Source organism: Gopherus flavomarginatus, chromosome 3, assembly GCF_025201925.1.
Source record: "Gopherus flavomarginatus isolate rGopFla2 chromosome 3, rGopFla2.mat.asm, whole genome shotgun sequence".
In the NCBI taxonomy this organism is placed as follows: Eukaryota; Metazoa; Chordata; order Testudines; family Testudinidae; genus Gopherus; species Gopherus flavomarginatus.
In genome coordinates, this window is record NC_066619.1 from 232,621,091 (window position 1) to 232,647,164 (window position 26,074).

At 43.4% G+C, this 26,074-nt stretch overlaps 1 protein-coding gene across 6 annotated transcripts in view; it reads left to right on the forward strand.

Moving 5' to 3' along the window:
• CLOCK (clock circadian regulator) overlaps window positions 1-26,074 on the forward strand; it is a 134,205-nt gene that overhangs the window by 16,633 nt on the left and 91,498 nt on the right. For 4 of the 6 annotated variants that reach the window (XM_050947525.1, XM_050947524.1, XM_050947531.1 and 1 more), the window contains exon 2: window positions 24,762-24,846. The gene's annotated coding sequence lies outside the window, so the exon portion shown is untranslated. Of the gene's footprint in view, window positions 1-21,220; window positions 21,466-23,697; window positions 23,766-24,761; window positions 24,847-26,074 lie in introns of those variants that run through there. The other 2 variants (XM_050947526.1, XM_050947529.1) reach the window with 2 other exon arrangements.

Sequence of the window (26,074 nt, forward strand, 5' to 3'; positions counted from 1 at the left end):
TACACCCCAGCTGGGGTGTATTAATGCACCATGTAGACAAGCCCTTGGAAATGGGTTGAAGAGTTTGGCCTTCATTCAGAAAGAGACAGGAAGACAGTGGTCACCAACCAGTCGATCGCGATCAGCTGGTCGATCTTAGAGGATCTCCTGGTTGATCATGATCTCCGGTGGCATAGCGGGGTTGCTGCTCCCTGCCTGCCCCGGCCACACACTGCCCCGGAAGCAGCCAGCGCGGCCCTGAGGGTCGGGGGGGGTTGGGGTCTCCCTCTGCACACTGCTCCTGCCTGCAAGCACTGCTCCCGCAGCTCCCATTGGCTGGGAACAGGGAGCTGTTGCCAGTGGGAGCTGTGGGAGCAGTGGTTGCAGAGAGGAGCAGCGCGTGGAGCCACGTGCCTCCCATCCCCCCGGGGCTCCAGGAGTGCATTGGCCCCTTCCAGGAGTGGTGTGGAACTGGGTTAGGCAGGGAGCCTACCTTAGCGGGAGCCACGCTGCACTGCTGATTGAAAGCTGCCAGAGCCTAAGTGCTGCCTGGTGAGAGGCCGCACCCCAGTCCTGAGCCCCCTCCTGGAATCAGCACCTCAAACCAGCCCTGATACCCTCCCAGAGCCAGCACCCTGTACCCCCTCCTTCACCCCAACACTCTTCCTTTGTCCGGAGGCCCCTCCTGTACCCAAACTCCCCCCCAGAGTTTGCACCTCATACCCCCTCCTGCATCACAACCCCCTGCCCAAGACTCAGCCCAGACCCCCTTCCCACACTTGAAAACCCCTTGGCTCCAGCCCAGAGCCCACACCCCCTCCTGAACTCCTACCCTGGCCTGGTGAGGGTGGGGGAGAGCAAATGACAGAGAGAGGGGGGATGGAGTGAGTGGGGTGGGGCTTTGGGGAAGGTGCAGGACCACGGGGAAGGGGCATGTTAGACCCTGGGTTGTCCTTAAATTCAAAAAGTGATCTTGGGTGTTAAAAGGTTGGAGACCACTGCAGTAAAGGGACTTGAGGATGTATTGATATGGTCAGTGTGGTAGGAAGGAGGGGACACAAGTTATAAAGTATTAGTACTGTTTCAATACTCTTTCCTTTTTTAAAAATCCTAGGAAATTTATGTTAAGACAGTCATAAAATAAACTCAAGAACAGTGACTCCTATAACTGAAAATTCATTTGAGCTTCTAATTCCAACATTAACTCTGCCTTCATATCCAGCTAATCACCTCAATAAGCCTGAGACCTTTTTACTAAGTTGTCCTGCCTCATCTATATTTTAATATTGTTAAATAATAATCCACATATATGCACTTAAACATCAAAGTGATTCATATTTTCGGTAAAATAATGATTGAATCACTGACAACTCATCTCATGTCATAGGCTTAAGAGCTGGTCTTGTACTGGTTTAACTAAAATTGGATTTTAATTTGATTTCAACTGATACATACCCTTGTATGTTACTTTCAATTGCTTTCATTTGAGAATCCAATTTCTGCTCATTTGCCAAGGACCTCGGTCCTAATTCTTTACTGGGGCATCTCTCAATTGCAAAGGTTTGCCTGCATAGTTCTTATTGCAAGATTGGTGTCATAGTCATCAGTAAATCCTGATGTCCTGCCATTTGCCCCAGAAACTATTGTCTTGGACTCCGGAAATGCTTTTTAAAAGAACATGAGCATACTAGTGATAACGTTAATGGACTCTTTAAAAAAAAGTTTACACTGTCCCTTTACAGTAAATAGAAGTAGCTGAAGTAGCAATTGCTTTTGGTTTGTATGTTTTTCCCACTGCTGGCGATGCTAGGGGCTTGATTTCAGAAGTATTGGGCACCTGTAACTCCATTTGACTTCTGTTGGAGTTTTGGGTGCTGAGTGCTTCTGAAAAATCATATGCCCATAAGCAGTGTATAAGACTTAAAGAAGAGATGGGTAACTTGGTCACATGGTGACAGACAAAGAAGCTGCTACATGAGATGCACTAGCTCAAGAACAGTCTTAAGACTTGTGTTTCCTGGATCAGTTTTACTCACACATGTAAGTGAGGTGTTTGAACCCTCAATGGACAGTAATTGCTGTGTGTATTATCACCATTTGCTAGCTCAGTTGTGGAGTGCCATTAGGAGCCTTTTTGAGTCAGAGAATTGATGCTCTTGGAGCAGCTGTGTAATGAGAGGTAGAAGGGTTAGAAGATATATCATTGAATAGCTCCAGAATGGAGAATTGTGGGACGTGTGAAAAACTCTTCTGGGTCACTGCTAAGAGAGGCTAAGCATCTGTGCTTGAATAGTTACGATGGGGCAGGAGGAGAAGGTTTCGCTTCTTGGGTTGTTTTCTTCATTTTAAAAATAAAGTGTATGCTGGCAAACTCAAAGGACTTCATTAGTGATCTGTAGAGATTAGCATTTTTAAAGCAATGAATAAATTGCTGTAGGTTTATATAAAACCTTTTTAAAGGTCTGAGTTATGTGTAGGTGTAAATACAATTAATAAACTTGAGCTGCAGTATTACCAATAATAAACAAGAAATAAGCAGTAACCAGAAAGTAATAATTATTAAGTGTTCACTAAGCTTTTGAGGCTGTGGGAGCTCACAACCAGCAACATAATGTGATTAATTGCATTCTTCAATAAGATTCTCATTAAATGAAGTGGATTAATAATAATAATAATAAAAAAAAAAGCTTTGCTGTTCTTCCTGCTGCTCTTTAAGCGCTTGCAACAAACCAAAGGAGCTTATGACTTCCAGCAGGGGTTTCAGAAAATCTTGTGGGCATCACTGCATCCCTTGTACTAGCTTCAGTTTTAAAGGCTGCTTCTGTTTTGGAGTTTGTTTCAGGTATTTTTGGCCACAGGTTGAATACTGTAGAATAACAAGGTACAATTGAAGTGTTGACTAAACTAATTTACTAAATCAAGTTATTTTAGATGCAAGTATAACAAAATGTTCCTAATAAAGTAGATAAAAGCAAGTTAGGGTTATCAGACTTCTCTAGTTGATAATTCTGGTAGAAGTAGAGTGCTAATTTACTAAGGCCCAGGCTACACTACAAACTTAGGTTAATTTAAGTTACCTTGCATCAACCTGCTTATTCATGTGTCTGCGCTCAAATATGTCCCCGGATGACATAAGCATCCCGTTACTGAGGTGCAATAAAACCACCTCCCCCAACAGTGTAGAGCCATAGAATCATAAAATATCAGGGCTGGAAGAGACCTCAGGAGGTCATCTAGTTCAATCCCCTGCTCAAAGCAGGACTAATCCCCAACTAAATCATCCCAGCCCAGGGCTTTGTCAAGCCAGGCCTTAAAAACCTCTAAAGAAAGAGATTTCACCATCCTCCTAGGTAACCCATTCCGGTGCTTCACCACCTCCTAGTGAAAAAGTTTTTTCTAATATCCAACCTAAACTTCTCCACTGCAACTTGAGACTGTTACTCCTTGTTCTGTCATCTGGTACCACTGAGAACAGTCTAGGTCCATCCTCTTTGCAACCCCCTTTCAGGTAGTTGAAAGCAGCTATCAAGTCCCCCCTTGTTCTTCTCTTCTACAGACTAAACAATCTCAGTTCCCTCAGGCTCTCTTCATAAGTCATGTGCTCCAGCCCCCTAATCATTTTTGTTGCCTTCCCTGGACTCTTTACAATTTTTCCACATCCTTCTTGTAGCATGGGGCCCAAAACTGGACACAGTACTCCAAATGAGGCCTCACCAATGCCAAATAGAGGGGAATGATCACATCTCTCAATCTGCTGGCAGTGCCACTACTTATACAGCCCAAAATGTTGTTAGCCTTCTTGGCAATAAGGGCACACCGTTGACCCATATCCAGCTTCTCATCCACTGCAACCCCTAGGTCCTTTTCTGCAGAACTGCTGCCTAGCCATTTGGTCCCTAGTCTGTAGCAGTGCATGAGATTCTTCCATCCTAAGTGCAGGACTCTGCACTTGTCCTTGTTGAACCTCATCAAATTTGTTTTGGCCCAATACTCTAATTTGTCTAGGTCCCTCTGTATCCTATCCCTACCCTCCAGCGTATCTACCACTCCTCGCAGTTTAGTGTAATCTGCAGACTTGCTGAGAGTGCAGTCCATGCCATCCTCCAGATCATTAATGAAGATATTGAACAAATACGGCCCTAGGATCAACCCTTGGGGCACTCCGGCTGCCAACTAGACATGAAGCCATTGATCCCGATGATCTAGCCAGCTTTCTATCCACCTTATAGTCCGTTCATCCAGCCCATACTTCTTTAGTTTGCCGTCAAGAATACTGTTGGAGACCATATCAAAAGCTTTGCTAAAGTCAAGGAATAACATGTCCAGTGCTTTCCCCTCATCCACAGAGCCAGTTATCTCATCATAGAAGGCAATTAGGTTAGTCAGGCATGACTTGCCCTTAGTGAGTCCATGCTGATTGTTCCTGATCACTTTCCTCTCCTCTAAGTGCATCAGAATCGATTCCTTGAGGACCTGCTCCATGATTTTTCCAGGAACTGAGGTGAGGCTGACTGGCCTGTAGTTCCCTGGACCCTCCTCCTTCCCTTTTTAAAAGTTGGGCACTACATTAGCCTTTTCCTTAGTCATTCGGGACCTTCTCCAATCGCCATGGGTTTTCAAAGATAATGGCCAATGGCTCTGCAATCACATCCGCCAACTCCTTGAGCACCCTCGGCTGCAGTGCATCCGGCTCCATGGACTTGTGCTCGTCCAGCTTTTCTAAATAGTCCTGAACCACTTCTTTCTCCACAGAGGGCTGGTCACCTCCTCCCCATGCTGTGCTGCCCAGTGTAGTAGTCTGGGAGCTGACCTTGTTTGTGAAGACAGATACAACAAAAGCGTTGAGTACATTAGCTTTTTCCACATCCTCTGTCACTAGGTTGCCTCCCTCATTCAGTAAGGGGCCCACACTTTCCTTGATTTTCTTCTTGTTGCTAACACCTGAAGAAACCTTCTTGCTACTCTTAAAATCTCTTGCTAGCTGCAACTCCAAGTGTGATTTGGCTTTCCTGAGTTCACTCCTGCATGCCTGAGCAATAGTTTTATACTCCTCCCTGGTCATTTTGTCCAATTTCAACTACTTGTAAGCTTCTTTTTTGTGTTTAAGATCAGCAAGGATTTCACTGTTAAGCCAGGCTGGTCACCTGCCACATTGGGATGTTTTTTTTCCTGCAACCTCAATAAGGAGTCTTTAAAATACAGCCAGCTCTCCTGGACTCCTTTCCCCCTCATGTGATTCTCCCAGGGGATCCTGCCCATCAGTTCCCTGAGGGAGTCAGTCTGTTTTTCTGAAGTCCAGGGTCTGTATTTTGCTGCTCTCCTTTCTTCCTTGTGTCAGGATCCTGAACTCAACCATCTCATGGTCACTGCCTCCCAGGTTCCCATCCATTTTTGCTTCCCCTACTAATTCTTTTCTGTTTGTGAGCAGCAGGTCAAGAAGAGATCTGCCCCTACTTGGTTCCTCCAGCACTTGTACCAGGAAATTGTTCCCTACACTTTCCAAAAACTTCCTGAATTGTTTGTGCACCACTGTATTGCTCTTCTAGCAGATATCGGGGCGATTGAAGTCCCCCATGAGAATCAGGGCCAGTGATTTAGTAACTTCTGTTAGTTACCAGAAGAGAGCCTCGTCCACCTCATCCCCCTGGTCTGGTGAACTGTAGCAGACTTCCACCACAACATCACCCTTGGTTGACCTGTTTTAGTAGATGCAGTGGGAATGTAGACACAGTCCTGCCCCGTCAAGCTGTGTTCAGTGTAATTGGAGCCGGAGAGTGGTGTTTATGCCAGTGTCCTCCAAAGCTGAAGTATCAATAAACATTTCTCATTTAAAGTTTCCGTGGAAATAAGGGAAGGTGTCTTGTCGACCCTGATGGTCCTTCAGCTGCTGTCTCACTGTGCCCCAGTTCCTGTGACGGTGACCATTCTGCTCACAACTATAAACTCCACTGCCCAGGGTTCACAAAGACCAGAAGCCCTCTGCCCCCCTTTAAAACCCTAAGTGTTTTTTTAAATGCCATTTCCTGGTTGCTCTCTGTGGTGAACACACCTAGCAGCTGACCTTTGTTTGCATCCAACCAACCATGAATCCATGCACGCAGAGAGATGCTAGATGCACTTCTGCAGGGAGCAGACAAGGAGGATTCGATCCCCTGGATCTGTGAGGAGAAGATGCTATGCAAGGACAAGTATGGAACAGCTGAAGAAATGTGGACATCTGTGAGCAGATTGCGTGGAGGACAGAGGCCGAAGGGAAAGACAGGGATCAGTAGCAGTGCTGCATGAAAGTGAAAATACTTTGTCAGGGACACCACGTGGTAAGGAAGGGCAACTGGAAATCTAGTGCTGAACCACAGACCTGCTGCATTTACAATGAACTGCATGCCATACTGGAGTGACCCCACCAGCACCCTGTGGATCCTCAAAAGGGCCTGAGATGGAGACCCCTTCTCTCAACAGCAGGGAGAGGAGATGAAGTGGTGGACTCCAACCATACTGTGAGCCAGGACCTCCATTGGAGTCTAGTCAGTCCTGCCAGGCAAGTGTGGATGAGCCCACTGATGAAGGGGATGGGAGACTGGGTAAGTGAGTGCTGCATTTTTTTCTTACAATGTTTTATTTGCTTTTCCTTCCTCTCCTCCTCCCCCTCTGCCCTTTACAGATGGCCTGTCTCTCATCCCAAAGTGTATGAGACAAAAGTATTGACTTTTCATTGTTTTACTGGTATACTGTGAGAAATTAAAAAGTTAGGAAGCAGATTTGAAACAAATTTCTGAACAGTACTATGGCAGGCCAATTTCACGATCCACATCAATTCAGTGTCCTGTGTTCGGGTAGAAGTAGAGTCGACATCTGCTTCTGCTGGGCTAGGTGAGGGACCATGTGGTGCACCTTGTTTATGTGAATAGGGATGTCCATTTTATCTTCCTGAGAGTTCTCGATGGCACTTTCGTGGAGATACTCACAAACCTTTGGGAGAAGATTGCAAAGGATGGTTGTCTTATTTCTTCCTCTGCAGTAGGACACTTTCCCATGCCACTATGTGATGTATTCAGCTGGCCCCATTGCAGGAAACAGGCTAGCAGCATATGAGCCCAAGTGGCTTCAGGATGCCAGTAGCAGCTGAGTTCTCTGTGCTTTTGTTACCCTCAGGAGTGAGAGAAACAAAACTCATTGCCTGTCGGGGCGGAAAGTGCCCGTAATTACCGTGATTGTCATATACTCATACCTATGGAATAGGGGCTCAAATCTTATAAATTAATGCAACAGAAAATTTGCCCCACTCTCCTCCATGCCAAGCCATATTCACCATGGCTGGAGTTTGAGAGTGGTGCTGTTCTTAGGTGCTCCAAAGCTCAAGTATCAATAAGCATGTCTCGTTAAGTTTCAAAACACCCTTCCCTTATTTCCATAAAAACTTTTATCTTTCCCTTTCCATTGTGACTGTAAATCTAATGGTGCACCTTATCTGTTTTTTATCAGCAACTTTTGACATGGTGGCTTTGAGTGGTGTCCCTTCACTCCCGCAGTACACCTGACCCTGATGAAGAGGGAAAGGGCTAGGAGAGAACATGTTCCATGAGATCTTACAAGCCAGTGTTGCATCAGCCTGTGAACAAAGAGCTTGGAGGGCCAATGTGACTGAGAAAGGACAGCAAGGACAAGAAAGCAAAAGGCGTCCCAGCAGGACAAGGAACAGAAAATGTACTAGAACGTAATGGGTCTTCTCAGGCACCAAACACAAATGCTGCAGATCCTAGCTGACCTACAGATCCAAAAGTGCCAGTCTCATCAGCTTTTGCACTCCTTAGAGAACTCTGTGGTTGTTGCTCCCTGCATCCCCCCAACATATCTCATGGCATGGCATCCTTACCCCTACCACTCCATGCCAAGGGACAAGAGAAAATGCTGACCTATGAAAACCACAGATTGGTGTATGTGTAGTCAGAGTAGACTACATTGGACTATCTTTTTGTTTAAACAAATGGCAATAAATATTTTCTTCCTTTTCAGTAGGAATTTTAAAAGATTTATCCCATTATGTTAAGTGTTTATAACATTGTATGTGTTTGATTTTGCGCACTCAATTTTTGTACTCAGAGTTGTATTTTTGGAGAATTAAAATATCTTTTATTAGTTCACAACAGATATTACAAAATACATAGTGGCAGTCAAGAAATTGAACAGTATTTATAAATCTTCAAGTACCATACAGTTCATATGCCCCAAGCCTTGAAGTATTTATAATTTGCAGCAGGCCCAACAGAATAGATACCAGTAGGCAAAGACCAAAAAAGACATTATTTAAATTACATAAGACAGGCTCTACCTCAAGCCAGCAAGAGAGCACGCTACTTTGGCTGACTGTGAAAATGAACTTTTAAGTATCCCTCAAATGCAGGAGTTCTCAGACTTCATTACACTGCGACTCCCTTCTGACAAAAAAAAATTACTACATGACCCCAGGATGGGGGACCGAAGCCTGAGCACACCCATGCTCTGCAAAAGCTCAAGCCCCACCACCCTGGGTGGGGGGACCAGAACTCAAGGCATCAGCCCTAGGTGGGGGGCCTGTAACCTGAGCCCCATTACCCAACCCTGAAACCCTCAGGCTTTGGCTTTAGCTCTGGGCGATGGGGCTCGGGTTTTGACCCTGGGCAGTGGGGCTCAGGCTTTGGCTTTGGCCCCAGGAAGTCAAGCCAGCCCTGGTGACCCCATTAAAATGGTGGTGTGACCCAGTTTGGGGCTCCGGCCTACAGTTTGAGAACCGCTGCTCAAATTAATATCTCCACTTTTTGCTCATCTAAATAACCTTGGCATATGACTGTTGAGGTTCAGCAAACAGCCGCTCCACCTCACCCCCTTCTCAGTATGGGCATTTCCCCATCACCCCCAACTGCTCAGGAAAGAATGTCCTTGTATGCAGCTTTCTGAACAGTCTCATGTTCTTAAAGATGCAAGCATCATGCACCTTCCCTGACCTAGCCATAGTGATATCCGTGGAGTGTCCTCAGTGATCCACTAGTGCTTACATAGCTGGAAAAGTATCCCTTTATGTTGATGTTACTAAGTAGCCAGGTGGGCTGGTGCCACAATAGAGAGATGCATTCAATCTGTCACCCCACTGCTGCAAATCTATCCAGTATTTCCTGCACATTGCTAAAAGTAGCAGTCCTGTATAACGGGAGACTATTAATAGCCCTACACACTTGTATGACAATGGCTCTCATAGGTTTTTCAACTTCAAAATGATTTCCCACTGACTGATAGCAATCCAAAGTGTGATCATCATGTGCTTCTCCATTGTCAAAGCAGGTCCCAGTTGGTGTCTCTGCACTGGAGGGCTGGGGTGAGCTCAGCACACAGATCCAGAAACATGACCTTTTGCATCTGAAAGTTCTGCAGCCACTGCTTGTGGTCCCAAATCTGCATTATGATGTGATCCCACCAGTAAGGGCTTGTTTCTTGGCCCAGAAGTTTTGCACCACCTTTTGCAACTGCTCCATGAATGCAACCAGCAACCGGGACTTTTTTTCACTGTCAGTCCAACAAACTCTCCTCAAAGATAGCCTCATGTTCCTCATTGTGAGCCTGAAGGTGTGCAAATACAGGACAATTGTGCAGCCTGAGCCCCGAGAGCCTGACCCTGGCCAGCTGTGGGTTTTTTATCCCAGTATAGACATAGCCTGTCGCTGCCTCTGCCACAGAGTTTGTGTGTAATACTAGGGAAGTCACTTAAACCAAACCTTTTCAGAGTTGTTCACTAATTGTGTGTTCCTTGTGGTCTGGGTGACCTGGGGCCTGATTTTCAGAAGTGCTGAGCATTCACAACTGCAGCTGATGTCAGTGGGAGCTGTGCTTTGATATGGCAGTGCTATATCATGCTAAGTTCTCTGAAAAATTAGGTCCTAGGTGTCTGGGTTTGGGGAGCCCAAAATTAGTGGAATCTTTTTAACTTAATCTCTGTGCCTCAGCTCTTCCAGTGTAAATGGGGAAAATACCTCTCACCTCATAGAGAAGTTGTGAAGATTGATTAATGTTTATGAAGTATTTAGACACTATTGTGATAAACACCACAGAAAATCATGAGAGGAAATGAATCATTCTGTCTTTAGAGCAGAGTTTGAATAGTGTGCAGTAAGTAAAGCCTAGGGCTACACACACTGATGAGCTGCCAAAATATTAACAACCAGTTCCCTCCTCCTCACGCCACGAGGGGATCATGCCCCCCACCCCCTGGGACTCCTGCCCCATCCTACCCCCCACGTTCCTTGACAGCCCCCCCCAGGACCCCTGCCCCATCCACCCCCCTTCCTGGTCCCCTGACTGCCCCCTGCCGCCCCATCCAACCTCTCCTCTCATTCCTGATGGCCCCCCCCGGACCCCTGCCCCATCCAACCACCCCTTCTCTCTGTCCTCTGACTGCCTCTGGAACCCCTGCCTGCCGCCAACCTCCCCATCCAACCCCTGCTCCTTCCTGACTGCCCTCTCACCCCCTTGCCCCCATTCAATCCCCCTGCCCTCTGACCGCCTTGACACTAATCCGCCCCCCCAATTCCCCTGCCCTCTATCGAAGACCCCCTCTCTGCTCCCTGCCTGGAGGTAGGGGCTGGGCCGGGCTGGGGCCGAGTTGGGCCGCTTAGCCGGGGTTGGAACTGGAGCTGGGGCACGGGGCTGCGGCCGGGGCCGGGCTGGAGCTGTGCCAGCCAGGGTTGGGACCGGAGCGGCGCTGCCCGGCCGGCCGAGATCGGGACCAGGCCGGAGCTGCACTGGTTGGGGCCAGGCCGGTGCCGCGATGCCCGGCTGGCCGAGGTAAGGGGCCAGGCCGGTGCCGCGACACCTGGCTGGCCGAGGTTGGGAGCCAGGCCGGTGCCGCGACACCCAGATGGTCGAGGTCGGGGTTGGGCAGGACATGAGTTGGCCAGGGTCAAGCCTGGGCCAGAGCTGCGCCACCTGGGTATGGGGTCGGGGGCCAGGCTGGAGCCGTGCAGCGCCTGGAGTCCTCCTCGCGCCCCCGCCCCCGTGCCCCAGCTCACCTGCGGGAAGCCGCTGCTTCCTTCTCAGCCCTCCCAGGCTTCCCACTCGAACAGCTGATTTGCGGGAAGCCGGGGAGGGGGAGGAGATGCCAGGGGAAGGTTCAAGGGAGGAGGCAGAGGCAGAATAAGGTGAGCTGGGAGTGGGAGAAGGGCAGGGAGCTGCTGGGGCTTTTATTAAATTTAAAAGCCCTTTTCGAACCAGTTGTCCCTCGTGGGACAACCGGTTCTAAAAGGGCTTCTAAATTTAACACCGATTCTCGCGAACTGGTGAGAACCGGCTCCAGCTCACCACGGGGTACACATTGAATAATGAGGAGAAAACAAAATATTGAATAGTTGCTTGTTAGTTGTGCACCATCCCTTCTATGCACTGAATGAGGCAAAGGTCCTGTGGGAGAAAATGTCGTCATGTAATTAAAGAGTATTACAAAGCATTTATGTATGGGGACTGAATTAAGGTTGCATAGTGCATAACTTCGCAACATTAACAATGTTCATTTAATGTAGCTTTTGGTGTGTTATACTTCATATATACTCCATGTTTAATGTATTGTCTCTAGATGGAAGGCCACTTCCTATTTTTTTTAAAGAGTTGTTATTTGGAATCATTGTTTCAAAAGCTAACTTCTGTAACCATTACTTGTTTATTTGTATAGCAGTCGCCTCATTGTGCTAGCTACTGTACACATGTACCTATATAATCTATGTTTTTCCTCTCCCTTTGCTTCTATGTGTTTTAAATTAGAAGTCACCTACTATAGGATGGGCCCAACAAGGAAAATAACACCACTGGCCATCACATACAGCCCTCAGCTAAAACCTCTCCAGCGCATCATCAAAGTTCTACAACCTATCCTGGAAAACGATGTCTCACTCTCACAGACCTTGGGAGGCAGACCAGTCCTTGCTTACAGACAGCCCCCCAACCTGAAGCAAATACTCACCAGCAACTACACACCACAGAAACACTAAGTCAGGAACCAGTCCTTCTAACTAACTTTGTTGCCTACTCTGTCCCCATTTCTATTCTAGTGACACCATTAGAGAACCCAGCCACACCATCAAGGACTCATCCACCTGCACATCTACTAATGTAATATATGCCGTCATGTGCCAGCAACGCCCCTCTGCCATGTACATTGGCCAAACCGCACAATCTCTATCTAAAAGAATAAATGGACATAAATCAGACATCAGGAATAGTAACATACAAAAGCCAAGTATCAGAGGGGTAGCCGTGTTAGTCTGGATCTGTAAAAGCAGCAAAGAATCCTGTGGCACCTTATAGACTAACAGACGTTTTGGAGCATGAGCTTTTGTGGGTGAATACCCACTTCGTCAGATGTGGGTACATGTACATACATCTGAGGAAGTGGGTATTCACCCACGAAAGCTCATGCTCCAAAACGTCTGTTAGTCTATAAGGTGCCACAGGATTCTTTGCTGCTTATACAAAAGCCAGTAGGAGAACACTTCAGTCTTCCTGGACATTCTATAACGGATTTAAAAGTAGCCATACTTGAACAAAAAATCTTCAAAAACAGATTTCAAAGAGAAACTGCAGAGCTACAATTCATTTTCAGATTTAACACCATTTATTTGGGCTTGAATAGGGACTGGGAGTGGCTGGCTCATTACAAAAGCAACTTTCCCTTTCCTGGCATTGACACCTTCTCATCAATTATTGGGAGCGGACTACATCCACCCTGATTTGAACGGGCCCTGTCAACACTGGTTCTCCATTTGTTAGGTAACTCCCTTCTCTTCATGTATCCGTATAATAATGCCTGCATCTGTAATTTTCAGTCCATGCATCTGAAGAAGTGGGTTTTTTACCCACAAAACTAATGCCCAAATAAATCTGTTAGTCTTTAAGGTGCCACTGGACTCCTCATTGTTTTTTTAAATTAGATTGTAAGCAGGGGCATGCTTTTCTTTTTTTGCTGTTGTTTGTATTACAGTAGTGCCTAGAAGCTCCAGTCAGGATTAGAGCCCCACTATGCCAAACACTGTACACACACATAATAAGAGACAGTTCCTTCCCTGAAGAGTTTATACCCTAAGTTGTTGCATTTATGGTAATAAGACTTTGACAAGACCCGGACTCAGAACACAGATTACTGAATTTAATATCTTAAATCTATCAGATTTATAATTTTACTGTGCTTTTAAATTTATTTGAAGTTAGTTAAAGCTTCCTGAAACATCTACAGCTGTGGAATCTTCAGAAAAAGTCTATGAGCAGCCATGGCAGAGGCTGATGATTTATTTTACGTCTTAGCTATGTAAAATGCCATATTATACTAGGCTAAATGCTACAGTTTTTGGACTGATGGTGTTTACTCTTATTTTACTTCTCGGGGAATTCTGCAATACTGCATGTGCATAATTAATGAGCTGTGCATATTTTTAATTTTTGCGCAGAAAAAAGCGTCTACTGAAATGTAGCTGCAGTTACACCTTTTGCCCACCAGAGGGTGCTGTGGTGATAGAACACAGCAGCTCCTGACCAGCTAGGGAAGAGAAAGAGCCTGCCTTCTTCGCAGTGCCTGTCAGGCCAGGTCAGGAGACAGGGGCTATGAAGAGACAGACAATGTGGGCTGCTGTGGGGATCAGATGGGGCTCATTAAGGGCTAGTGAGGGAGGACAGACTGGGATGGGCTGAATGGGAGGGGAGGCACAGGGCCACAGGGTGAGGGAGGTGTAGGGTCACAGGGTAATGGGGGAGGGGCTGAAGAGCTACATAGGGGCAGAGGGTGACTGAGTGGGGACACTGACACCGGGGGACAGGAGGTGGCTGAGTTGGGACACAGAGACACATGGGGATTGGGGTGCAGGGACACAGGGACAGGGGTGGCTGAATGGTGGCAGAGACATGGGGACAGGAGGAGGGGGTGCAGGGACACATAGGGACAAGGGGTGGCTGAGTGGGGGCACAGAGAAACATGGGGAGGGGGGAGGGGGTACAGGGCCACATGGGGAGGAGAGAGGGGGTGTCGGAATGGAGGTGGTGGAACACATGGGGATGCAGGAACACATTGGGACAGGAGCAGATGTGCCTGACTGAATGGGAAAAGCTAGGGGTCAGCCAGGGTCTGCATGGGGGAAGGTCCCTAACAATCCCACCCCCAAAAAATACCTGTTCCATACGTTTCCCACCCATACCCAACAACTCTCAAAGTTCACAGCCAGGCTTCCCCAGCAATTTACTTCCCTCTCCCTCAGCTCCTCCGTTACCCCTGATTCCCCAAAGTCTTTGCACTGCTTCTGAGGGGTGCGGGAAATACGATTCTGTATTGCAGTTTAAATTAATTATTACTCAGAGTTCTGTATTAATATGCCTAGTAAGGAATATATTTGTCAAACATTTACTGAATCTTTTTTGTTGTTTGTATTGTTACAGACATACTTGCTGACAGTATTTTGAAATAAATGACCAAAACCAATTGAAATTGGTGTGATTCTATTGTGTTATATTGATGAATAAAATGTGCACAATTTTGCAGAATTTTAAAATATTGTGTGCAGAATTTTTAATTTTTTTGTTGCAGAATTTTTAGTTTTTGGTGCAGAATTCCACCCAGAGTATTATTTGCATTGATAAAGAGTATTTTACTTCAAAGCATACTTTGGTCTCCCTGTTATCTGAAGACGGAAATAATTGTAATTCCTAGCTTTAGTTCCAGTTTTCTTTTAAGTGAACTGAGAGCTTGTTATATAATGTCTTGGCATGTTAAAGATTTATGGTGACCATAATTTAAGGCATTTTATATGGTGTTTGCAGCATTTGTGTCTAGGTCAGAAATGTTAACATCCTCTTCTTTGAGTAAAGCAAACATACCATCCAGGACCAGGAGAACCTCGAATGGCATATGCACTTAAAGTGTGTTGATCAAAGTAAATGTCTTGTTAGTGACAGCTTTATCATCTAAATGTAAAATATAAACAAAGTAACTTAATTCATTCAATTTTAAGTCTTTTTTAAAATGCAAGAGATTATGTCCAAAAAGTCTTGAATTACACGATCAGATACTATTTTTCCCATAGTTCCTCTGCCTCAATTGGTGCACTGAATGGATGGTACCCTTGGAATTAATCAGGGTTGGGTAGTTAGTGAGGCTGGTGTCTGCAGGATCCCTGTCTTGTTTGTTGCAGAAGTTAGAAGTTGTGTGGTGAATGAATCAGTGAGCACATAATTAGATTGCATCATAATACATATGCCCAAAGGGGCAAGTTAAGGTTGTTCAGACAACCTTAATTCTGGCATTTTCTAACTTGTAAGTGTTTTACTCTGCAACCTTAACATTCTTTTAACATCGTTTTTTAGATGTTAGAATATTTTAGCACAATCATGGTATCTAATATAATATGCTTGGAGTAGAGCTGGCTGAAAAAAGGGAATCCAAAAAGTATTACATTGGTACACAAAGCCAAAAATGCTCAGATTTTCACAGAAAGATGTTTAAAGAGAACCAAGGGGGAATTTTTTGGCTTCCTGGGTGCCTTGCCAACCCAGCTGCTGAAGGGGCAAAGACTGCTAATGCTTGTGCTGTTTCCCCCTCTGTCAATGCTTCCCTGGCTACCTCTCCCACCCCTTGGAGCTAGTCCTTCAGGAAAGCTTTTATCAGTTTCACTGGCAAATATTGAAATTGAAAAGAGCTTTGCAGGCAAGCTACCAGGCAGCTGTCATTTTTTCAATTGAAAACTGAAATTTTTTTTGCAGAAAACTTCAGTTTCACAAAAATATCTTTTGTTAAAAATCATTCAAATTAAAAAAAATTTCACCAGCTCTACTGAAGAGCAATAGTTTCTTGTGATAGCTGTAACAGCACATTGGAAAAAAAATGGGTAACTATATTTCATCATAAGAGAGTAAAATAGTAACGGATTTTCATTATCATGGTAAAGACAGGTGTGTGAGTTTTACTGAGAGCGGTGAATCTTAACAATTTTGCAAGTTTTATGTAAAACTTCAATTCCTGGAAAGATAATGGAGCAACTAATTAAGCAATCAATTTGCAAACACCAAGAAGATAATAAGGTGATTAGTAACTGTCAGCATGGATTTGTCAAGAACAAATCATGTCAAACCAACCTAATAGCTTTCTTTGACAGGGTAATAAGCCTTGTGGATAAGGGAAAAGCAGTAGATGTGGTATATCTTGACTTTAGTAAGGCTTTTGATACCATCTCGCATGACCTTCTCATAACCAACTAGGGAAACCTAGATGAAGCTACTATAAGGTGGGTGCATAACTGGTTGGTTATGTAGTTATCAGTGATTCACACCAAGCTGGAAAGAGATATCGTGTGGGGTCCCACAAGAATCAGTTTTGGGTTCAGTTATGGTCAATATCTTCATCAATGATCTACGTAGTGGCATAGGGAGTACACTTATAAAGTGCTTTGGAGGATAGGATTAAAATTCAAAATGATCTGGACAAACTAGAGACATAGTCTGAAGTAAATAGGAGGAAATTTAATAAGGACAAACCTAAAGTACTCCAGTTAGAAAGGAACAATCAGTTGCACGCATACAAAATGGGAAATGACTGCTCAGGAAGGACTACTGCGGAAAGAGATCAGGAGCTCATAGTGGACCACAAGTGAAATATGAGACAAGAGAGTAACACTGTTGCAAAAAAAGTGAACATCATTCTGGGATGTATTAGCAGGACTGTTGTAAGCAAGATATGAAAAGTAATGCTTCCAGTCTACTCCATGCTGATTAGGCCTCACCTGGAGTATTATGTCCGGTTCTGAGTGCCACATTTCTGGAAAGATGTGGGCAAATTGGAGAAGGTCCAGAGAAGAGCAACAAAAATTATTAAAGACCTAGAAAACATGACCTATGAGGGAAGATTGAAAAAATTGAGTTTGTTTAGTCTGGAGAAGAGAAAACTGAGAGGGGACATAACAGTTTTCAAGTACATAAAAGATTGTTTCAAGGAGGAAGGAGGAAAAATTGTTCTCGTTAACCTCTGAGGATAGGACAAGAAGCAAAGGGCTTAAATTGCAACAAGGGCAATTTAGGTTACACTGATTACACTGTCCCTCCCCCTCATACCTGCTTGAGGGCTTGTGCAAGTCTGCACTACTGGGGAAAGTCGATCTAAACAATGCAATTTGGGTTACATTAATAGTGTAACTCAAGTCAATATAGCTTATATCTGCTTACTGCGGGGTCCATACTATGCTATGTCAACAGGAGACACTTTCCCATCGACTCTCCTTACTCTTCTTGTTCCGGTGGAGTACTGAAGTTGATGGGAGCACGATCTGAAGTTGATTTAGAGTAAATCAAGTAGTGTAGCCGCAGCGTTGATCCACTGGTAAGTGGAGACAAGCCCTCAGGCAGACTTGGAGGAAGCGCTATAAATATCCTGATCCAGTTGAGTATGGTGGTGGCTGCTAATCTCACAGTTTCTTCCCTTTTGGGGAATCCCTTAGCACTCATCTCAGTTGCTTTGGTAGAGGATTTGGGCATGTTGTATGTAGTGTATATGTATGTATAGAGTGTGTGTGGCAGGAAGAATAGTTGGTAATAAATGTTATGAAGGTTTTATCAGCGTTAATTCAGAGTGACTTTATTATAAATGAGAGAAGCCCGCAAATGGGTTATGTAGTTCCTGCCAGCTGTGTACATTTCTACTCCAATTTTAATAGAAGACCACTTCTATTAAGAAGCTGATTTTTCTTAATCCTCTGAATGGTTAAACAAGTTTCCCTCTAGTTTTTTTGCTGCTAACACGTTTGTTCTTCAGCTCCTGAGTGCCTGGACTGTCTATTTGCATGATCTGTTGTCTGCTTCTCTGTACTATTGTCTGCTTGTGAGCTGCTTTGAAGAATAGTAAAAAGGACTGTTCGTGTTCAAGTACAGTAGAACCTCAGAGTTACAAATGCCTCAGGAATGGAGGTTGTTCGTAACTCTGAACAAAACGTTATGATTGTTCTTTCAGAAGTTTACAAGTGAACAGTAGCTTAATGCAGCTTTGAAACTTTACTGTGCGGAAGAAAAATGCTGCTTTCCCTTTATTTTTTTAGTAGTTTATATTTAACACAGTACTGTACTGTATTTGTGCTTCTTTATTTGGTCTCAGCTGCTGCCTGATTGTGTAATTCCAGTTCCAAATGAACTGGAATTCATAGTGTGTGGTCCACTGGTCAGTTCATAACTCTGGTGTTTGTAACTCTGATGTTCTATTGTACAACAAAGTTTTGTATTGGGACTATTCTGGATTATTGTCAAGATAATTTTAGTTACTGAATGATTAACAAGAAGCAAAACAAAGTTGCCAAAGATTTCTGTACTGCTTTCTGAAAAATAAATGACAAACTACCATAGTAAAATTGTGTTCTGTATTTATTGGTCATTACATTTCCCTGCTACTGTAAACTTGAGATTTTTATTCTTACACAGAAAATAGGTTTGGTGTTGCTACATTTATCTTATGTTGTTTCAGTACAGTAAGTTGTTCTTCAAATTAGTTCATTTAGTGTTCATTCTTCCTTAAAGCAATGTTTTTACAAGTTTAGATGCTTTATTAAAGTTTGCATTAGATCAATCAATATTACATTAAATGTGTGTGTTTACTGTTGTACAGATTTTCCAAAGTCCCACATATTTGATTATTATTTTTTGTTTCACAAATTATTTAGAGTGCTGAATTTTAGTTTTAAGTTGCTTAAAAACTTACTACAGGCCAGATTCTGTTCATTCGTTTCTATTATCCCATTGACTCTAAGGTGGCTGCATGGGTGTAAAATAACAATTTTGCTCTATTTATTTGATGACTACTTTAAGAAGTGTAGATTTTAATGTTTAGATGATAGTCCCTGACCCAAAGAGCTGCCTCAAGTGTTTGTACATTGCCTGGCACAGTGACACTCTGATGTTGTTTGAGGCATCTAGGTGCTACCTTTGCACAAATCATTAATAATAAAACTGTGAGCCAGGGATGCAGGGTTCTATGCTTGTCTGCTCAGCTTATTTCCTATGTGATTCTAGACAGCTCATATCAGCTTTTCTGTAAACTGCCTATAATAACGTACATACAGTGATGCTAAGGCTTGTTTGTAAAGCATTTAGAGATTCTTAGACAAAGATCACCTATAAATATTAAGCATTTTCCTTCATGATAATCAGTGACTCATAGGAACTGGGATGGAAAAATTATTTACTTAGCAAGATAAACTAAATGTCCAATGCCCTTCACTACCTTGGACTGAGTTGTGTAGACTTAAAATAATGTGTATGCATCCCCTTTCACAAACACATTCCCAATTGCATTACACATAGCAGCAACATTAAACACATACCTTTTCAATATCTGTTTAAAGGCTAAAACAGTTTTTGCTCTCTGAATATTAAGAGTATTCTACAACTCTTATCAAAATCCCCATTCTAGAATATTTAAAGACCAACTCTTCCAAAATGACTAGGATTATAAAAGAAAAAGCAGTTTACAAAGCTCACTTTCTGTAGGTGAGCAAAGTACTTCAATACCAATGAAATAGGATTTTGGAGGATTTGAGAATAAGATAAATAAACTTAAACCAATAACTGTTGAAAATTGCCGCAATTGGACTTCTGTCACTTCCTTCAGATGCTCATTAAGAGTTAATGAAAAAAGAGTTTAAAAAATGTTAGATGGTGATCAGTTTAAATGTTCCTTTGCTCATGAGTTGTCCAATTAGTTCTAGGTATACACCTTTGAACCCCTCCCTAATCCAGTCCTCTCAATTTTTGCTGGCTTAATTCTTTACACACTTTAAAGCAACGTGTTCCCTAGTGTGGTGGGGTTTGGGGTCAAACTATTCTAATTTTTTTCTAAGCTTTCCTCCTAAGTCAACCCTCTTGTCTGTTCAGCATTTGTAGCAAGTCTATGAAATCTTTTCAATGTGTTGATTTATGCTGTAGTGTTCAGACCAGATCATTGTAAAGTAGGTATGTTTTCACCATTGCCGTATGCATACAAATGCTTCCCCACTCATGCAAGCGGAACACCTTGCGTAACTCAATTTTTTTGCGTAAGTCGGAAACATATACCCAACAACTTTTTCTGTAAGTGCGGATTTGCATAAATCGAGTTTGCATAACCCGGGGGCCATCTGTACTGTGTGCAGTCCAAAATTGCAAATAATTTTTTCTGTTACCATACTGTGAGCTTATATGTAGAATAAATCTCTTTGCCATTATTTTTTTCCAAAAGCACATTGACTTTCTTATACTGAATACCAGTTTTGGATTATTAACTTGCACTATCCAGGTTGCATCTCACTTTATTTCCTCCACACATTCCTAACCTCTCTAGGTCTCTTTGTATTATTTCTTTGTACCATTGATTAATTCCTTTATTCTCTCTCCTTCCCAAGAAAAAATGTTTTACTTGGGCTGTAAATCCTGAATCTGAAGCTGCTCTTGATCATATAAACTAATAATATAGCTGTGACAGAATACACCTCTGTATTCACATCCTCCACACTATTGTAATAATCTTGGTACAAAGTGTGCCTTGTTAAGGTATCAGTTAAAAAATTATAATTTGCTACTCAGGATTGTCCTGGTAAAATATGTATGGTAATATTGTATGTGAAGTTGTAAGATTCTCTTGTACGATGACGGTAACTCATGTTCCAAACTCCACAGCCGTGCCCAGGCAGAAGCTAGGCCTGTGCTAAACGAGGAAGGTGCTTGTCTTAATTTGCATTTAAGCAGTAAACAGAATCATCAGGCAGGGAGGGAAAACAGAGGAAATTCAAACTGCTGGGGAAAAAAAACGAGCAGGACTATCCTTTTACGTAGACTCTTTGTCTCCTGGGTCTCTGCTGGAAATATCACAAGGGAGACTGGAACTATAAGAACAAATACCCCTTTCTTTCTCTCCCTGTCCGTCACATTCTCTGTACCTGAGAAGGCATAAGGAAACAGCTGTTGGACTCATCTGAAAAGTTTAGTCAGTAATCTGCTGGAGCATGTGATGAGAAAGTTTTTTAAGTAAATGTTAATAAGCATTGTGTCTTTATTTTTCTTGTAACCATTTCTGATTTTCATGCCTCATTACTTATACTCACTTAAAATCTCTTTTGTAAGCTTATGTTACTCTTTTTATCTAATCCAGCATGTTTAAATTGAAGTGTCTGAGCAACTATGTAAGTTAATAAACTAGCATATGATTCCCTTAATGTCTGGCTCGTCCCTCCAGGATTCGCCGCTTGATGTGTAGATGGTGCAGCCAGTGACGCAAGAGCAAGTGACTGGTGCTGGTCAATAAACTCATCTCCTCTTGGGAATTCCTTATGATGCCCAAGGGTGGGGTAGTGGGACAACCTGGGTGAAGGAAATATCCCCAGAAAAGTGGAAGAGCCAGTATCCTGTTGGCTAATGGTACCAACACTACTGGGACCAGATCCGTTTAGAAAAGGCGCAGTTGCGGATGCGATAATGCAGGTGCTTTTTCAACTTGGAGCTTTCAAATTGTCTTGACCTTCATCTTGCCATTGAAGTTCTATAGAGAAGAGAGAAGATATAGGGCCTATGGCAATCCCTTCCTTCTTTGTTTTGCTTAGGCTTACACATTGAGGTTCTGTGCTCGATGGTCGCTCCTCTTGGTGGGAAGGACTCAGACATTTGACAGAAGCTCAGATGTCCAAGTAGGGGAAGGTCTGCTCCTCGCACTTCGGGCTCTTCTCCCACACTACTGTCAAGCACCATTGACTGGCTATTTTCATTGTGTTTCCTTTCATCAAGACGTTGGCTGGCCATGTAGATTCCCTTAAAGGAATAATGGACTTAATATACTGGTACTCTCCAGGAGAGGGCTGGGCAGTACAGGACATACATTTCTGGGGGAAGATCCGGGAGTAGGAATGTGGTGGGATCACTCTGCAGTATAACCATGACTAGTGAGTTATGTATGTAGCTGGCAGATTGCAGTTACACACAAGCACTTAGGGTGTGGCATGTTGCAAGGCTGTTTGTAAGTGGTCCAGGTCAGAACTGCTACAGCAAAGCATTGCAGGGCACTTAAGGTTACAGAGCAGTGATGACACACCTCCCTACTAGTCTGAGTTGTGCCCTGGTATGTCATAGGAGCTTTATTTTATAACAGATTTTATGAAAGATGCTATCTTAAATTGTTTTATGAAGTAAGTAATTACAAAACCTAAAAGTTTAAAAGACAGTAGGCAAATTAATTAAGCTGCATAGACAAGGGATGATTTCAAAAGAAATTTGGAGAGGTAAAAGTGAAGGAAAGCTGTTTCAGATGTTCTTGCCTCTTCCTCATCGCTTTGTGTGTATGATTGTATGTGTCTTGCTACTCTTGCTAGGAGTGCACCTGTGCTGCTGCTTGTGCACAAAACCATTTTCCCAGGAGGAGCAGCAATGTGAAACTGAGATCTTCTTTAGATGCATTTTGATGTTTCTGCTGTGGAAGCACAATGAACAGGATATAAAGCAGTACAATCACTGTCTTCCCAGAGGCATAGTGAAATGTTGTATTTCCCTGCAGTTAAATGCCTTAGTCATAATTACTGGGGCTGCTGTACGTCTCGCTGTCAGGAAGAAATACAATTAGTTCAAAAATTGTGTACTAGGGTGTAGAGAACTGATGACCTGAGAAAATAGTCTGCTAATTCCTAATCAGGGTTTAAGGAACAAAAGAAGAAACTGGTTCCAAATAATCCATCCCAGGGTTGATACTTGCCCTAATGGATTATTAAAGGAGATGAGAAAAACATAGGTGAACTACACTCATGAGAGGGAGAAACAGAGGGCTTGTCTCCACAAAGTCTTAATGCACAGCAAGCTAGGTTGTGAATGTACAGTATACTAGCCTGCTGTGTGCTTTCTGTGTGGACCCTGCACTAAAAGTTCCATAGTGCTCTTTGACATACTGCTGTTAAAGATTTGCTAACCGGAAACCAAGATAGGCAGCATTGGAAGCAAAGGTTTGCCCTGTCTCTTGTTGTCTACACTTAAAAATTGTAATGGCCATATCTGTGCCAACCTAAGCCCTGGTGTAGACCTAGTTAGATTGACAGAAGATTCATAGATTCTCCACTTGAGGAATGGATTACTTACAGTGATGGAAAAATTTTTTCCATAACTGTAGGAAGCATCTACAGCAAGAGTCAGCAACCTTTCAGAAGTGGTGTGCCGAGTCTTCATTTATTCACTCTAATTTAAGGTTTCGCATGCCGGTAATATATTTTAACGTTTTTAGAAGGTCTCTCTCTATAAATCTTTATTATATAACTAAACTATAGTTGTTTGTAAAGTAAACAAGGTTTTTAAAATGTTTAAGAAGCTTCATTTAAAATTAAATTAAAATGCAGATCTTATCAGTTTAGTGCAGTGGTTCTTAATCTGGGGTGCGCACACACCCTCGGAGGTGCGAGATATATCCTTTCTAGGGGTGTGAGACATGCAAGATTTTTTTAGAAAGTATATCACTGAAAATACAAATTAAGCACAGACTCTACTTTGTTTCATCAAACCTATGTATTTATTAACATTATACATGTTTTAACGATTACTGTAATATATAAAGTTTTTAAGTTTTCAAATTTTTAAGCTAATTGTAGTGTAATTTTTTATAAGGGCTGCAGAACGCTGGGACCAAGCCAGGAGCAGAGCCCTGGACTGGCTGCTGGTACCCCAGGCTGGCAGAAGGGCTGAGCAGGGCCGGAAGCCCGGACCCTGGCTGGCAGGGGGCCGGGCGGCTGGAACCCCAGACCAGCAGTGAGGTGCGTGGGGCCAGTGGCTGGTATCCCAGGCCAGCAGCGGGCTGAGCCAGGCCAATGGCTGAGACCCTGGCTGGCAAGGGGATGGCGGCCAGAACTCCAGAATGTCTGCAGGCTGAGTGGATCCGGCGGACAGAACCCCAGGCTGGTGGCGGGCTGAGCGACTCAGCCCACTGCCGGTCTGAGCGACTCAACCCACTGCTGGTCTGAGGTTCCATCTGCCAGTTCCTGCCAGTGGGGTCCTGGCCGCCGGCCCCGCTCAGCCTGCTGCCGGCCAGGGGTTCCGTTCGTTCAGGCCGGCAGCAGGCTGGGCAGGGCCAGTGGCTAGGACCCTGGCTGGCAGCAGCGTGCCAGTAAAAATCAGCTCGCGTGCTGCCTTTGGCACATGTGCCACAGGTTGCTGACCACTGATCTACAGTGTATTGCTGCAGCTATGCCACTGCAGCACCATTGTGTGGGCATGGCCTAAAATGCATGAAAAGAATGTGGCCAGAGACTTGTGTTCTTCTGGTTGAACAAGATCCCTGTTTGTTATGTTCTTGGTTATTTGCTTAACCAAGGGCTCCTGTGCACTTTCTCTCCAAATGTTCAGATTCTGGCTGTGTCAGTTACCCAGGTAGTGTGTGTTGTGCAGAAGTTAAAGGGCAGAAAGAAGTGTTTGAAATTGTATCACTTCTCCTTGGCAAATGTACAGATTAAAAATGAATACAGAAGTCATGCTAAAATGTTGTGGCGAGTTATTTCACAGTGGCATAAAATTTAAAGGCAACATATTTTAATTAATGCATATAAAAACTTCAGATATCTCTGAATTTCTTTCCAGCATTAAGACAGAATTACCACCAAGCTGTGTGGCTGATTTTTGCATTTAAATCCATCAAGTATGGAAGGAAAGTTCTGAACGAATAAGAATTTGTTATATTTGTCTTTCATGTTAAGTGTATGTGTAGTCTTTGTTTTGGGAACTGCTTCATGAAATGCTGCATTCCTTTTTTGCAGTTGCTGAAACTGAAAGGATTTAAATTTGCATGGAGCTTTTGGAAAATTACTGCAATGCTGTAAATCAGAACCTCAGTTAAGTTCGGTGAGTGTCTATGGATATTTTCATTATCCTGACCATATAAGGAGTATAAAGAGTTACTCGTGCATTGGGATTTAGTCTTGTAATTTACAACATTGAGACAAGGCTCTACCATTTAGCCCTAAAATCTTATGATCTAATTGATCGATAAGTTTTCATATAAACATTATTTTTCCCCGTAGAAGTTAGTTTATTTTAAGCAATTTTATAAATCAATTCCTTTCATTACTGTTAGGTTAAATAGTTTTGTATGCCCTATAGGGATTTAATTCAATACCTTCTCTACTAGGTTTGAACAGAGTACTTTGTCCATAGTTTGGCAGGAGCATAGAATAAAATTTCCATATTGGTTTCTCTCTAGTTCTGCTGTTCATGGTAGTACCACTGGGGAAGTGCTCTAGGAGCCTCGTAAAATATGGGGTACCCTCAGTCCTATGCTAAACTGAAACCACTGCATACTTGGTCTCATTTTTTTTATTTAGTTTGAATATGTTTAGTACTGGTTTTTGAGACCAGTGTAAGGGACTAAAGATTTGAGTGTGCGCTGCTATGGACTGATAAGGATACCAGTCATTTTTTTCATTCTTTGCTGCTCCAGTCCATGAATTACAAAGTAAAATTGACAAGATCTCTGATGCCTTAGTTGAAGGGATCTGAAATCTTGACAGTTTCACTTTGCTGCTGGCATGTGTAGCAGAGCTGTAAGAAGGGGAAAGAAATTGGGCGGGGTGGTGGGTAAACAAGAAGTAAGGAAAACGGGTTGCTGGGGAAGTAAGAAGGGTCATAATATTTAGTGAAGAAACAAGGATAGAAAAATGTGAAAAGATTGAGGAAGGGAGACATGGGAGGGGGTGAGGGTAAAGATAAAGAAACAGCTGCAGTAGTAGGAGTGGATATCCTAATGTTCTTGCCTCATCATTATTTTCCTGCCACTGAGTTCTGAAAGAAGCCTAGCTCAGAGTGGGAGGCATATCTATTTTATGATAGCCACTAGAATACCATATACTAATGAAGTGTTACCTCTGCCGTCTACAACATCTAATTTTCTTTGAAATATATGTTTAAAAAAGCCACACTGAATCCTTTATGCCCTCGTAGTATTTCTAATATATCAGGTACCTGTTTTAATTAATCTCCTTTGGAAAGACATTACTGTAAGATTGTTTAGTTTCTGTCATGAATGAAGGTACTGAGGTGAAAATTCAGAATCTATTTGCATACTTCACCATTG